Genomic DNA, 15,627 nt, shown 5'->3' on the forward strand with positions numbered 1-15,627 from the left:
ATTATAAAGCATTGGTCCCGGGTTTGACACCTCTTACTTGATGGGATTACAATTATCACAGCCTGCTTCCATTCTATTCAGCCTGGACCCATATTACAATGGACAGATGGATTCTGGAAATAATCTGTGTTATTCCCTTCCTATCTTTCCCTCCCACACTGCCCCTTTCCCTGTTCCTCTTCAGAGATCCTTTCCACAAGATGCTCTTGCAGCAGGAGATACACAACCTCCATCACAAGTCACCCTTGACACAGGAAATTTCTCAGTTTTCAATTTACGAGATCAACACTACCAATGTTGCATACTACTTTTTGGCCTAGTACTGGTAACATCCCCAAGAGTATTTTCAAAGATACTGTCAGTGGCAGTCACACACCTCGATCAGGAGTAATGATTTTTTCTAGATGACTAATAGTGGGCCGATCAATATAGCTAGCAACACTTAATACAAATTGCACAATCAGTTTATTCACTGCTCTGGGGTTTCAAATAAACAAGGGAAAAATCTTATCCCCCCCAACTCATCAATTAGAATGCCTAGGAACAACTCTGGACTGCATTCAGGGTCAAGCCAGGCTCCTGCACCACCAGTTCCAACCAGTCACTTCGCTGTCCATCATGAACAGCCCCACAGTTTCAGCCAGATAATGCCTTCAGTTTCCAGAGCATACATCAGCAACAGCTTATGTAGGGAAGCTGGCTAGGCTACATATGTATTGTCTTCAAGGATGGCTATGCATATGCTTTCATCTGCATAGACACCATTTAGAGAAATCCCTCAGCCTTCCAAAAAGGCTCCCTAGAGTGGTGGTTATAACCACAAAACCTATGTGCAGGAGTGCCCTACAAGAACGCTCCTTGGGCTCGTCTACATTGGCCCCTTTTCCGGAAGGGGCATGGTAGTTTTTGAAATCGCAATAGGGAAATGCGCGGGGGATTTAAATATCCCCCGCGGCATTTAAATAAAAATGTCCGCCGCTTTTTTCCGGCTTTTCTAAAAGCCGGAAAAAAGCGGCGGACATTTTTATTTAAATGCCGTGGGGGATATTTAAATCCCCCGCGCATTTCCCTATTGCGATTTCAAAAATTACCATGCCCCTTCCGGAAAAGGGGCCAATGTAGACGTAGCCCTTCAGTCATAATCACTGCAGGTGCATCCCTGGAGGGATGGAGTGCATACATTGACAACCATGTCATCCAGGAATGATTCTCCCCCCACCCCACCCCCAGGAAACATCCCATATCAAAGTGCTCAAGCTCTGGGAGGTCAGGCAAGTGTGTGAACACTTCCTCTTGCTGATCTGCAACAAATCGATAAATTCTTATGGACAGCATAGCATGTATGTTTTATATAAATCATCGAGGAGCAAGATCATATCACCTATGCAGAGAGGCCATGACCCTTTTGGTTTCATGCATAAACCAAGTGGACATTTCTACAGCCTACCTACCAGAGTATCAGAACACTATTGCAGATCCCCTAAGCAGTGGGAGATTCACTCATAGCTCACATGGCATGGGGCTTTCTAGAAATATTTATTCGTAAGGATAGAACAAGAAGTAATGGGCTTAAACTGCAGCAAGGGAGGTGTTTAGGTTGGATGTTAGGAAAAAGTTCCTAACTGTCAGGGTGGTTAAACACTGGAATATGTTGCCTAGGTGGTTGTGGAATCTCCATCTCTGGAGCTATTTAAGAGTAGGTTAGATAAATGTCTATCAAGGATGGTCTAGACAGTACTGGGTCCTGCCTTGAGGGCAGGGGACTGGACTCCATGATCTCTCGAGGTCCCTTCCAGTCCTAGTATTCTATGATTCTGACATATCACGTCTCAAAATGCCTCAAATACTGCTCCAGAGCTGGCTTGGGACAAAATTTCAATGTCCTAATTAAGTGGACATACTCCCTCATGTACGCATTCCCTCCCATTCCATTTCTCAACAAAATCCTCCTAAAAGGCTCAAATAATTCTTATCGCACCTTTGTGGCCACAACATACATGGTTTCCTTACCTAGCTCAGCTGGCCATAGCTGCTTCTCTATGACCTCCAGACATTCCACATCGTCTCTCACAGGACTCAGGCCTGATATTCCATCTGAATATCCAGTGCCTGCATCTCAAAGCCTGGTTACTGAAGGGCATCAGATTTAACTTATGCAGAAGAGGTTAAGCAAGTGATCATGATGAAAACTAAACAGTAGATGCACATGCATACAAAAATGGCAGTGTTTTCAAGTACAGGCTACAGAACACTATGCTCCTTAATTAGGTGCCTCTGCCCAAAGTTCTAAACTATTTACTTCCTTTTAAAAAGAAGAAACTTCTGAATGCTTATGTCAGAGTAATTTCTACTGCAATTTCTAGTGAGCATTCTTTCATGAATGGCCATGCAGTCTTTGCACTCTGAACTACAAACAATTTTTTTAAAGGACTGAACAATGTCTTTCCTCCTTTGATACAACCCCTTCATTGATGAGACCAGAATCTTTTTCTCATAACTCTGACAGGGAAATCTTTTGAACCTATAGCCATATGTTCATTGTTACATTTGTCAATGAAAGTTGCCTTCCTGGTTGCCATCATATTAATCAACCACTATACTTCCCTGTCTTTTATCCCAAACTGCACGAAGGTGCCAATGCTGCTCATCTTCATAGAATCATAAGAGCTGGAAGAGACCTCAGGAGATAATCAAATCGAGCCCCCTGCCCAAAGCAGGACTAATCCCAGCCTATCTCAGTAGGCTGAGTGAGTTAAGTCTAACTTCAGTACCAGGCAAATTAGTCAAAACAATAGTAAAGAATAAAATTGTGAGGCGCGTAGAAGAACATAATTTGTTGGGCAAAAGTCAACATGGTTTCTGTAAAGGGAAATCATGTTTTACTAATCTATTGGGCTACGTGTACACTGGCCCCTTTTTCGGAAGGGGCATGCTAATTTTGAAAGTGGGAATAGGGAAATCCACGGGGGATTTAAATATCCCCCGCGGATTTAAATAAACATGTCCGCCGCTTTTTTCCGGCTTTTCCCCAAGCCGGAAAAAAGCGTCTAGACTGGCCCAATCCTCCGGAATAAGGCTTTATTCCGGAGGATCGGGCCAGTCTAGACGCTTTTTTCCGGCTTGGGGAAAAGCCGGAAAAAAGCGGACATGTTTATTTAAATCCCCCGCGGATTTCCCTATTCCCACTTTCAAAATTAGCATGCCCCTTCCGAAAAAGGGGCCAGTGTAGACGTAGCCTTAGAGTTCTTTGAAGGGATTAACAAACATGCAGACGAGGGGGATCCAGTAGATATAATATACTTAGATTTTCAGAAAACTTTTGACAAGGTCCCTCACCAAAGGCTCTTGTGTAAATTACATTGCCATAGGATAAGAGGATTGAGAACTGGTTAAAAGACAGGAAACACAGGGTAAGAATAAATGGTTAATTTTCAGAATGGAGAGGGGCAACTAGTGGTGTCCCCCAAGGGTCAGTCCTGGGACCAGTCCTGTTCAACTTACTCATAAATGATCTGGAGAAAGGGGTAAGCAGTGAGGTGGTAAAGTTTGCGGATGATACCAAACTGTTTAGGATAGTCAAGACAGAAGCAGACTGTGAGGGACTCCAGACAGATCTCTCCAAACTGAGTTGAGTGGGCAACAAAATGACACATGAAATTTAATGTGGATAAGTGTAAAGTAATGCACACTGGGAAAAATAACCCCAACTATATGTACAGTATGATGGTGGCTAAGTATGATGAGGGGCTAATTTGGCTATGACAAATCAGGAAAGAGATCTTGGAGTTATCGTGGATAGTTCTCTAAAAACTTCCACACAGTGTGCAGTGGCGTCAAAAAGGCAAATAGGATGCTAGGAATTATTAAGAAAGGGATAGAATACCTTACTGCCCCTATATAAAACTATGGTACGCCCACATCGTGAATACTGTGTACAGATGTGGTCTCCTCACCTCAAAAAAGATATTTTGGCCTTGGAAAGGATTCAGAAAAGGGCAACTAAAATTATTAGGGGTTTGGAACGGGTCCCATAGGAAGAGAGGTTAAAGCGACTGGGACTTTTCAGTTTAGAAAAGAGGAGACCGGGGGGGGCGGGTGGAAGGGAATATGATAGAGGTATATAAAATCATGAGTGATGTGGAGAGGGCAAATAAAGAAAAGTTATTTATTAATTTCTATAATAGAAGAACTAGAGGACACCAAATGAAGTTGATGGGTAGCAGGTTTAAAACTAATAAAAGAAAGTTCTTCACACAGCATGTAGTCAACCTGTGGAACTCCTTGCCAGAGGAGGCTGTGAAGGCTAAAACGATAACAGAGTTTAAAGAGAAGCTAGATAATTTCATGGAGGTTAGGTCCATAAAAGGCTATTAGCCAGGGGATAGAAATGGTGTCCCTGGCCTCTGTTTGTCAGAGGCTGGAGAGGGATGGCAGGAGACAAATCGCTTGATCATTGTCTTCGATCCACCCTTTCTGGGGCACCTGGTGCTGGCCACTGTTGGCAGACAGGCTACTGGGCTAGATGGACCTATGGTCTGACCCAGTATGGCCATTCTTATGTTCTTATCTCCATCCTCTTTGGAACGTCCCTTCAGGAAGGAACCTCTCTTCATACTTTGGACGTTCGCGGAGCACTTGCGTTTTACCTAGAACAAACAAAACAGTTGAGACAATCTACTAGATTTTCTCTCTGTTGGCCTTTAGAACATTCTGCAAGTATCTCCAATCAGACTTTCTAAATGGATTGCCACATGCATCAAGCTACATTTCTCATTGTCCCAGTTGCAGAAATAGGCAAAGCAGCCCTATGGGTTTCAATGCACATTTACCAAACATTACATATTAGATAAATATGCCACTTGGGGCACTCAACTTGGCCTACCATTGCTTTCTACAGCCCATACTAAACATCCTCAGCACCACCTTCCAGCTCCTTAGTGGCCTACAGTGGAGTGCCCACAGGGACACTCTTTGAAAGAGGCATTTGGTTACTCGCCCTATGCAGTAACTGATGTTCTTAGAGATGGTTGTCCTTGTGGGTGTTCCATGACCCTCTCACCTCCCTTCTGCTTTGGGGTCTTAATATTTCTCTATGGTAGAGAAGAAACAGAGGGACAGTTAATGACATGTGTGAGAGTGGCACCACAATATGCATGTCAGCAGCCAAAGCAGTACTAGTAACAATATCAGAGTATAGGCACAGGGTGCTAAAACACCTAAATGGAGCACCCACAGGAACAACCATTTCAAAGAACATCAGAAACTGCATAGGGTGAGTGTCTGCCTCTTTATGCATAGTAGCCAACATTTTTTTAAAATTGGGAATAGTTTACTCTTGGGGAAATTCTGCAGGAGCATGGGACACCATTTTGAGGGCGGGGAGATTGTCACCCCCTCACCCCCACCCAAAAACAAAGGCAAGGCATGGGGGGGGAGGATTACCCACCATTTCCCTTCCACCCCACCCTCCATTCCTGCAAGTGCAGCACTCCCAGCTGAAGGAGCTCCCAGTCTGGGCTCCACTGACTCTACAGGCAATCTCTGCCTCTTGGGTCCTAGTGCCAGTCATGCCAACTGATAATTACAATGCAGGTGGTCCAGTGTTTTGTCTAGTAAAACCACATTAACTGATATTGGGGTAGTGAATAGGTGTACTATTGGCCAAATCCAGACACTTTTGAATGGACCCTGAAATATTTTTATTTACATACCATTGTTATTGACTTTTTATTACTTTGTGGTGTTAGACCCTGACTGCACCTTGACCAAAAAATTTACACTTTGGCCAAAATAAAGTACCCCTATATAAGTTAACATCTTATAACTGCCTTCACTAAAAATGTCTTAGGGACATGCTTTTTAAAAATGAAAGTCTGAATTGTGATATAGGTCCCTAAAATGGGTTGGGGGAAGCAGAGACAGATTGCAAAACATCCAGTTTCATCATGATCTGTTATTTTTTGGGTGCAAATACAACAGTTGTATGCTAGATTTCAGTATAGCCTATCTAAGCAGCCAATTATTGCCTTTATTAGTTTGTGCCTAGATGAACGGAGAAAATGTGTGCATGCTACTTGAAAAGAAAATATTCTTGAAGTTCTAATTTTGACCCCCACTCAACATAAAACACCTGAAGCAAAAGGATAATTTGTGAGTGCTCTCCAGTAAATTTGCTCTTCCTTAATTTAGATAGTCTTAGAGCTTTACCGGGTACCAAATGTCTCTCTTCTGCTGTTAAAGGAGAATCAGATTTGATATCCAGCAAATTACTATAATTAAGAATTAGCATTTCTTGGAAAGATCCTTCACTACTACTATCACAATACTATTTATCAACATTTGTGCTGATTCTTGTCTCTCAGTTTTTTGCCCATACTGTAATACTGTTTTTTAAGCTCCTTCGTGAATTACTATATGCTATTGGAAATAGCTATTAGGGGTTCTCCATTGCTGTAATTTAGTGCCTAGTAATAGTTGTCCCAGAATGAGACAATATAGTCTGGCATGAGTAGGGAGGACTTGCATTCAAACTATATTTATTTGAATTTCAATAACCCTATGGACCATGGCCCAATTGTGCTAAACTCTGTACAAAGATAGGAATTCTAATCTTAACTCTGCCTAGCAAGGACCTTTAAAAAAGGCGCAACTTCTCTGTACCTGTTTCTACATCTATACATTGTGAGGTTGTAATGTGTATGAAGGTCTTTTAGATCATTGTATAGAAGATACTATGAAAGTACAAAATATTACTATAAGTTACTAATTGTGTTCACATTAAAAGCTGATATTATTCTTGTTTACAGAAATATCCGGGACTTCAAACTAGAACTTCGCTTCACCGAAGGAAAAAAAGCTAAACATGGAAAAATTATTAAATATTGAGAAAAAACATTGCAAAATATAAAATAAATAAAAAAAGGAAAGGAAACTTTGAAGCTTATGTACAGAGCAAATGCCAGGGCTAGCAAAACTAATGCTGGTCCTAGATTTACCTATTGATTTAAAACAAAAAAAATAGCAAAATAAAAAATACAAATTAATGTTTTATAAACCCGGGGGAAAAGAATTTTCAGCACAGTACAGAAATTTAAAGCATTCCTTTCTTTAATTTTGTAATTCTTTACTGTGGAAAAGCTCAGAATATCACCACTGTTTTAGTTAACAGTGAGAATTGATAGCTGAGCGAAGAAACGTAATTTGGATTATAAAATTCTTGCTTTAATAAAAATTCCTTAAACATGGATTTTTTTAAATACTCTTTCCTTTTTCTTGTCATGTTGGTATGTCTCAGGCTATGCTGATGTCACTCTAGAACAATGGTTCCCGAACTTTTCAGCATCACGCCCCCTTTCTGTTTTTTTGAGAAACCCTCATGCCCCCCCTCCCAAAAAATAGCAGCAAAACTTGAGGTGGGATTGACGGGGGTGCATGTGGCTGGGTTGCCTTGTGCCCCCCCTGGAATTTTTTCACTCCCCCCAGTTTGGGTACCCAGTCTCTAGAATCTGAGATGGAATCCTAGTTAGTATAATACCCTTATGCAGTTTCCATATCAGATTAACCTCCATTTAGCCACCCACCTGTTGCTAGTATTATAAACTCAAGTACTAAAAAAAGGAACTTAATAGTTGGATCCCCCATTGTAGTTTTCAGTTCTTAGTATCCTGCATTTGTCTTGTCTTATTTGACTATTTATAGACAGGATTTTGTTTTGGAGTGAGCTATAGGAAGTAATTTAGTATATAGGGCTACTGGAATTGGGTCTTACCCCCTTCAGCGAGGCGAAATGTTCCACCCTTTCCCATTTTGTGGAAGGAAACATGATCTGCATGCACCCTTTTGACTGGCTTTAAGAAAGTTGATTAACTCTGAAGCTTCAGGGGAAGCTTTTGTGGGCACAGCCCACATGTGAAAAAGTGAGCTGTGCCCGTGAAAGTTCATGATACCATCTACATGTTTCATTAGTCTATAAAGTGCTACCAGACCATTTGTTGTTTTTAACTCTAAAGGCGTTTCATCCACCATAGCTGAAGCAAGTACTTGAGTGTGTGGACCAGTCTAAACAAGAGAGATTCTCAAAATATATCCTAAAGGATGTGGAAGAATTAATGGGGATTCTGTAATTAACACCTGCAACTTTCCTCCACCAATAAAAAATGCTATGTAACTCACACTTGGATCATCTGAAAGTAATGCAGATATTTTATGCATTTAATTCATAAATGGACCAGATGACTTAAGAATCGGAACTGGTTTAAGCCTAATCATTGTCCGCAACTACTGAACAGTTTATTCACTTAGATATTTCTAGAGCAGAACACAGTGTAGGCGCATCATTAATGCTTTATATGCAGGAGCAATAGTAATCTGCAGTAAAGTAACAAAAGCATACTTCCCTAATACAGTGACACATTTGAAAAGCTTGTGTACAAACACTGACTGTAAATATTCTCCAGCAGGTCTAAACCTGTTCATATAAAGTTGGCTTATTGATTCCTTTCCACTGTTTAGATAGAAGATGACAAAATTAAGCACTTTGCAGTTCCCTATTCCCTCTATTTGAAAATGAGTGTTTCCTTGATATAAAATTGACATAGTGCAAATGTGCAACGGCACAAAAATCAGTCTACAAGTATTCACTGAGAACAGGAACCAGCTCTCTATTAATCTTTCTAATGAGAGAGAGGGATGATGAATGAAATTAAAAGGTGGCAAATTCAAAAGTGAAAGGAGATATTTAAAAACAATGTGCAATCAGCTCCTGGCACTCATTAAAACAGGAGCTTCAGAAGGGTGCAGCCCTCAGGATATAAGCCATTCTCTAACTGCTGGCATTAACCTGTCCCTAGGGAATTTCTTATCCTAGAGCTGCCTATTAGAGGGTTTCTTGCACTTTCCTTTGAAGAACACTCACAAAGGCCCTGCTTAAGATGCTTTTCACTTGCTTATAAGATCTCAAGAAGATTAGGACAAGAAGCAATGGGCTTAACCTACAGAAAGGGAAGTTTAGGTTGGACATTAAGAAAAATTTCCTGTCAGGGTGGTTAAACACTGGGCCAAATTTCAGAAAAACCTCCTTTCGGGAGAGCCGCCCTTCCTGGTGAAACGAGGAAGATAGGGCCGAAAGAGTCTGTCTGCTTTTCCACAAAAAATGTTGGAAGAGCAGACACATTCCCCGGATGCAGCAAGGTTTCCGGAAAAACTCTGTAATCTAGACATAGCCTGGAATAAATTGCCTAGGGAGATTGTGGAATCTCCATCTCTGGAGATATTTAAGAGCAGGTTAAATAGACATCTATCAGGGATGGTCTAGGTCAGGGCTACTCAATAGGTGGTGCGTGGTCCTTTGTGGCCCGCGGTGCAGTTTGGGTTCACGCAGGGCTCAACGTGATATTTGAACATGGCCTCCACTGGGAACACGCTCCACAATGGCAAGTCAATATAATGATCTTCTGTTGATTCACATTTTAGTAGTTAAAATCCTGGACTGTCATTGCTCATTAAAAGTGCTGTCATGTGGGTGTAAATCGGGTAAATATTGCATTTTATTATTATCAGCAGAACTGACCTAAATGTAGCCTGCATGCTGTGTAATCTTGCCTTAATCTTTGTATTCATGCCCGTCAGTGTGAAAAAAGCTATTTGCATATATATTTGCATGTATATGCAACCACACTTAAGTTGTGGTCCTCGGCATGTGCTGTGACTATCATTGTGGTCCCCTGGCTTCCAAAATAGAATAGCTCTGGTCTAGATGATGCTTGGTCCTGCCCTGAGGGACTCAATGATCTCTCAAGGTCCCTTCCAGTTCTAGTATTCTGTGATTCAAAGGACCTTGAAAAGTCATCTTGTCCAGTCCCCTGCTCTAGAGGCAAGACACTTTCTAGGACATTACTATGTGCAAGAGCATCACTCCTGTGAATGGTCACAGAAAACGATTATTTTCAGTACAGGAGTGAACTTGTTTTTTCATTTGGAAAAATGCTTTTGAACCAGACACATGCAGAAGTCACCCAGCTCTGTTGTCAACAGTGCCCCATAGGCAGTACTTCTCTCTCCAATGGGCAAGAGAGAGGGTTTGGTCCTGCACAGTGTTGATGGGAATGTTGCATGAGTAAAAAGTCAAAAATGACAGGGCAGAACTTGAGTCTAGACCAAGGGTCAGGCAAGCCAATTTCCCGTGGCATGTGAGGTGAGCGCTCAGCCCTCCCCTTCTGCAGCCAGGAGTTCGTCTCAGCAACCTGGCTAGAGCATTAGCTCTGACTCCCTGCTGGGAGGGGAGAGTCAGGGGAGGTGTATACATGTCCTTAGGGCTGCCCCTGCCTAGCTTGTGTGTGCAGCTCCCAGGAGCTAAGAGGTTAACCCTTCTCCCCTTCCTGGCTACCGGCTTCTTGCTTTGGGAGGGGGTGGGGCTGGGCAACTGGCACAGGTCCTACTGGGCTGCACCCTGCAGGCTGTGTTCAGGGTTGGGGAAGCTCATTCCCCAGTGCCCCTCTCTGCCCAGCTGGGCTAGAGCCAGCCCTGGGCAGCCCCAGGCTCTGCCTGCACCAGCCCCTGAGCAGCAAGCAAAGGGCTGGTCCAGGCAGGGATGAGACTGTCCCCTTCCCCCATATCTCCTTGCCCCAAAGCTGTTGCCCTGCTGATTAATGTGCTTGGGGCACAGGGAAGTGGGGGTAAGAGGGGAGGGGGCAATGCAGGGGATCAGGCTGTGGGAGCAGGATGGGAGGGGTTATGGGGTGATGCAGGAGATCAGGCTGGGGGAGGATCATGGGGCTGAGGAGAGTGCGACTGGAGCAGAGGAAGATGAGGGGGTTATAATTTTACTTTGCAGAAGCTACACTTTCCTTTATTCCCCCCTTTTTTGCCTCCCTCCCCAACTAGCTATTTGGCTGCCTTCTCACCCTCTCACCTTTTCTGCATTACTCCCCCAAACTCCCTCTAACCAGCACACTCTCCTGCCACCAAACTTCCAGACCCTGCCTCCTCATCCTGTCCTGCATCCCTATCCCACCCGCTAGCAGCCCTGTCCCACACATTGAACCCCTTATTTTTGTTCCTATTCCAGAACCTAAGGAGGTACACAAAATCCACTAACTTGAACCCCAGAAAAGTAAATCTGGCCTATTGGAAGCCCTGAACCTAAGTCCTCCTTGTCGCTTCTCCTCATCCTGTGGGGACTGGAGTGCCAGAAGAGTGAAGTGTCTCAGTATGGGGGGGGAGGGGGAGGCACATCAGTGAGGGTTGGGGGGGTTGGGAAGATTTTTTTTATTTGCTTACCACTTGTGTGGTTCCCAACTGATTTTTCTGTGGGTCATTGACCCCCCGCCCCACCCCAAAAGAGGTTCCCCATCCCTGCCCTAAATAAAGAAAACATTGAAACCTTTTGTTTTGGACATAATATTTTACTTTATTTAAAATGAAGTTTGATAAACTAGCTTGAGAAAGTTAAAACACCTGATCAGTCTAATAATTTAAATTAAACTGTTCTTCCCAGCTGCAGCACTAGCAAAATGGCTGGGGCGTAATGATGTAATAGTTCTTCGAGTGGTTGCTCATGTCCATTTGAATGAGGTGTGTGCGCGCTGCGTGCACAGTTCTCTGGAGTGTTTTTCCCCTAGTGGTACCCATAGCGCCGGCAGGTCACTCCCTGGAGTGGCGCTGCTATAGCAGAGCATAAGTACCCCTCCCAGCACTCCCTCTCCTCAGTTCCTTCTTACCGCCCATGATAGATAGCTTAGTTAGCAGCGTTGTTCGCCAGTTGGCTTTCTTGTGTAAATAGTTCGCATTAGTTAGGTACTTAGTGTTAAGGTTCGTTTTGTTCTCTCCCCCCTATGGGGGTGGAGAATGCCAGGGCTGCAGGGTTTTAAGCCTTGTGCGTCCTGTGCAAAATTTATGCCCAAGGGTGACCCCCATGACTGCTGCTTAAAGTGTCTTGGGGAGGCCCACCTGGCAGACGCCTGTAAGATCTGTAGGGCATTCAAGCCGCGCACCGAAAAAGATTCTCGTTTAAAACTTTTATTAATGAAAGCGGTGCTTCAACCAGCACTGGTTCCTCAGGCCACGATACGCAGTGCACTGGGGTCAACGCGTAGCGCTCTGGCATGGGATAAGGCATCGGTGCCGAAGCCACTGGCACCGAGGCACCACTTGCATTCCCCGGCCCTAAAGAAGGCTAAAGCTTCGAGGGGCAGATCACCGAGCCGTAAGTCCTGTATGGGTCAGCACCACCAGCATCGGCCATCCAACCGGAGCCCTACCAGCGCTGCTGCCTCAGAGACCCAGAAAAAGGCCACTGACCACCCCAGTAGCTCAGGCATGATGCCGCTGCACAAACTATTCATGTCAGAGACCTTTGAGGCTGCCCATGAGTTGATCCACCTCATGGCCTTTCCACAGTCTTCATTGGGCTTGGAGGGATCGCGCCCACTGACACTGGGGGCCACGTTGGCACCGGTTGCCCCCTGGAGCAGGAGCCCTGGTTGGCACTGGGGCCTTCGGCCACTCCACAGGCAACACCAGTATTGCCGCCCGTGTCACCACCACCTCTACAGGCACTGACGGTAGAAGCAGAGTGACCTCGTCGAGGTCATTGCTGTCGCTTCCTGGACTTATCCTATCTACGTCCAGCGACATGCAGCTGGCCCGGTACCACCAAACTACCTCAACATCCAAAGGTGTACCGACCAGTACTGCGCTGTGCAGGGGCATTAGCCCTGCCATCCTCAACGGCATTGCTGCTGACTGCGGCACCAGTGCAGACACCAGCACCGATAGCCACACCATGCCTGGCACCGCCACCGGGAATGGTACCGACACTGGCACCAACGAGAGTACCGTACCATCAGCCAGCACCGGCATATACATCAGCTTGGTCTATGACAACATTGCCACTGGTTCCGGGGCAGGCACTCCTATGGTTACGGCATCACAACAGACTCCCAGTGCTGGGGTTTCAGCACCGGCACCATTGCGGCTTCCTCCACTAGCCCATGTGGGTAAGCTGCAGTCCATGGCCAGGTTTAAACCCACCGTGGCTCCAGGACAGCCTGGCCCAGCACTGCCGTGGTCCGCCATCGACTATTCGTTGGAGTCCGATGTTGAGTTGCTTCACACGGTGGCTTTGTCCAGGGCCTCATCCAGGTACCATTCCCGGCACCGGACGGAACAGCACCGTTTCCAGCAGACCTGGCCTCCAGAGTCACAGCCTCCCTGGCCCTTCTGGACGTCCTGGGCATATCACCAGTGGCAGGGGCCCATGCTGCCCTCACAGGCATCCAGCTCCTCTCGGCGATGCACCCCTCCCAATCCCCACATCAGCATCGCTCTCCAGACCCCCTCCACCATCAGCGGAGGAAACTTCTCATATGGAGGACTCGGGTCATCTGTCTTGAGGTTGTGCCCTCAGCCGTGTCTACAGCTTCCCCAGGTGCCTATTCCCCCAGAGGTGCTCCCAGCTCCAGAGCCTGTTAGAGACCTTATCATCCTCATCCCCAAATGAGGCTCTTGCTGACTCTGCTCCGTCCATGCCAGCAATGGATTTCAAGTCCCATCAGGAGCTCTTGCGTCCCCTGGCTTCCAATTTGGGTGTGCCGGTGGAACCAGTACCAGAGGAGTCAGATCCAATGGCGGACATCCTCTCGGAAGATACTCCTATCAAATTGGTTTTGCCGCTCAACAAGATGGTAGGCAAAATTACGAACACGCTTTGGCAGACCCCGGCTTCACTGACCCCCCTACCCTTAAAGGTGTTGAGAGAAATTATGTCCCGTGATCAGGGCATAAGCATTTGTACTCCCACCCTGTCCCGGGCTCCCTGGTAGTCCAGGCCACGGCACAAAAAGAAAAGCTGCTGCAACCAAAGGCCAGAGAGCCCAAGCGCCTAGACCTGTTGGAGCATAAGGTATATGCTACGGGGGAGGATAGGGGGGTTCAGCTTCACATTGCCAATCAACAGGCAATGCTTAGCCGCTATGCCTATAACACCTGGCAGGCAATGGACAAATTTAGAGACAAACTCCTCCCCCCTCCCCCCCCCCGATATGTGGCAGGAGTTCGCTGCCATGGCCACGGAGGGCAGGACAATTGCTCGTACTGTCCTGCAGGCCTCCCAGGACCATGGCCTCTGGCGTGGTTATGCACCGCAGTGCCTGGCTGCAGGTATCTGGCATACCTCCAGATGTGCAGTCTACGATTCAGGACCTCTCTTTCGAGGAAAAGGCCCTCTTCTCAGAGCACACAGACTCCAGGCTGCACACTTTGAAGGACACTAGGTCCATGCTCCGGTTGTTGGGGATCCACACACCGGCTGCTCAGAGGCGGCAACTCCACTATAGTCAGTCGGGCAGAGCGCGATTCCAGCCTTCCTGTGGCGATTACTGGAGGCTTTGGCCTCAGGCTCCCAGTGGGGGCGCAGCGGCGACATCTGCTTCAGCCTCCAATTGCGCAAGGCGTTGCCGTCCTCGGCCGGATAATGTTAGGGAAGCGGGTCAGCCTTCTTCCCAGCAGACCAAGCCACCGTTGTGAAATCACCTTTGAGGACCGTGTGCCAACCCTCCTTCTTTCCCCCCCTGTTTGGGGACAGATTATCCCACTTGACCTCGGACCAACCTGTGGCAACGTCGGACAGATGGGTGCTCGGCCTGGTAAAGATGGGGTCCTCCATTCCCTTTCTGGGTCCCCCCCCTTTCTCTCTCTTCCTCCCCATCCCTGCTCAGGGACCCATCTCACGAGGATCTCCTGAACAATGCTGAACAACAAAAAGTCTATGTTGACGTCCCTCGGGCCCCCCCCCCCCGGTCAGGACATAGAGTTTGTGGGAACATCTCCAGGGAGAAAGCGACCTTTTCTTCCTGCAGTCCGATTCAATACCATACTAAGCATAGTGAATGACCTCAAGCGTTCCCCCTCCCCTTCCACAGCCCGCACCTGTATGAGGTTGCTCAGCCACATGGTGGTGTGTACCTATATTGTTCGCCGTGCCAGGCTAAGGCTACAGCCTCTCCAGGCTTGGCTGGCAAGTGTTTCAACCAGTCCACAGCCCACTGGGATGTTATCCTCACTGTCCCTCCAGAAGTGATTGCCTCCCTCCAATGGTTGACTTAAAGGTTGTATGCAAGGGGGTGCCGCTTCAGATCGAGCTGCCCTCAGTGACATTGGTTACAGATGCCTCCGATGTCGGCTGGGGCACTCACCTGGGCTGCCACAGGATGCAGGGGATGTGGACTCCGCCGGAGAGGGCCCTGCATATCAATTTAAGGGAATTGAGGGCGGTCAGGAGAGCATGTGAGGTGTTCCTGACCATGATCTCGCAACACTCAATTCTGGTGCGCTTGGACAACACGTCAGCTGTGTTTTATATAAACAAATGGGAGTGGGGGAGGTTGATTATCCCCTCTATGCCGAGAGGCATTGCTCCTATGGGACCTGTGCATAAGGCATGGCATCCACATTCAAGCAGAGTACCTGCAGGGTTGCAAGAACTTGTTGGCAGATGCACTAAGCAGGTCCTTCGGAGCCTGTGAGTGGTCCCTGAAGGGGGAGGTCCTGGGTCAGGTTTTCCACAGGTGGGGTAATCGCCAGGTGGCTCTTTTTTGCCAAGAAATGCCCCCATTATTGCTTGTTTCTGGG

At 46.4% G+C, this 15,627-nt stretch overlaps 1 protein-coding gene across 2 annotated transcripts in view; it reads left to right on the forward strand.

Annotated features, from left to right (window-relative positions):
• PABPC1 (poly(A) binding protein cytoplasmic 1) overlaps positions 1-7,244 on the forward strand; it is a 29,393-nt gene extending 22,149 nt beyond the window's left edge. For both annotated transcript variants that reach the window (XM_006122414.3, XM_006122413.3), the window contains exon 15: positions 6,807-7,244. The gene's annotated coding sequence lies outside the window, so the exon portion shown is untranslated. The remainder of the gene's footprint in view (positions 1-6,806) is intronic.
• The last annotated feature ends 8,383 nt before the right edge of the window (positions 7,245-15,627 follow it).

This window comes from Pelodiscus sinensis, chromosome 2 (assembly GCF_052426305.1).
Source record: "Pelodiscus sinensis isolate ZL-2025 chromosome 2, ASM5242630v1, whole genome shotgun sequence".
NCBI classification, from domain to species: Eukaryota; Metazoa; Chordata; order Testudines; family Trionychidae; genus Pelodiscus; species Pelodiscus sinensis.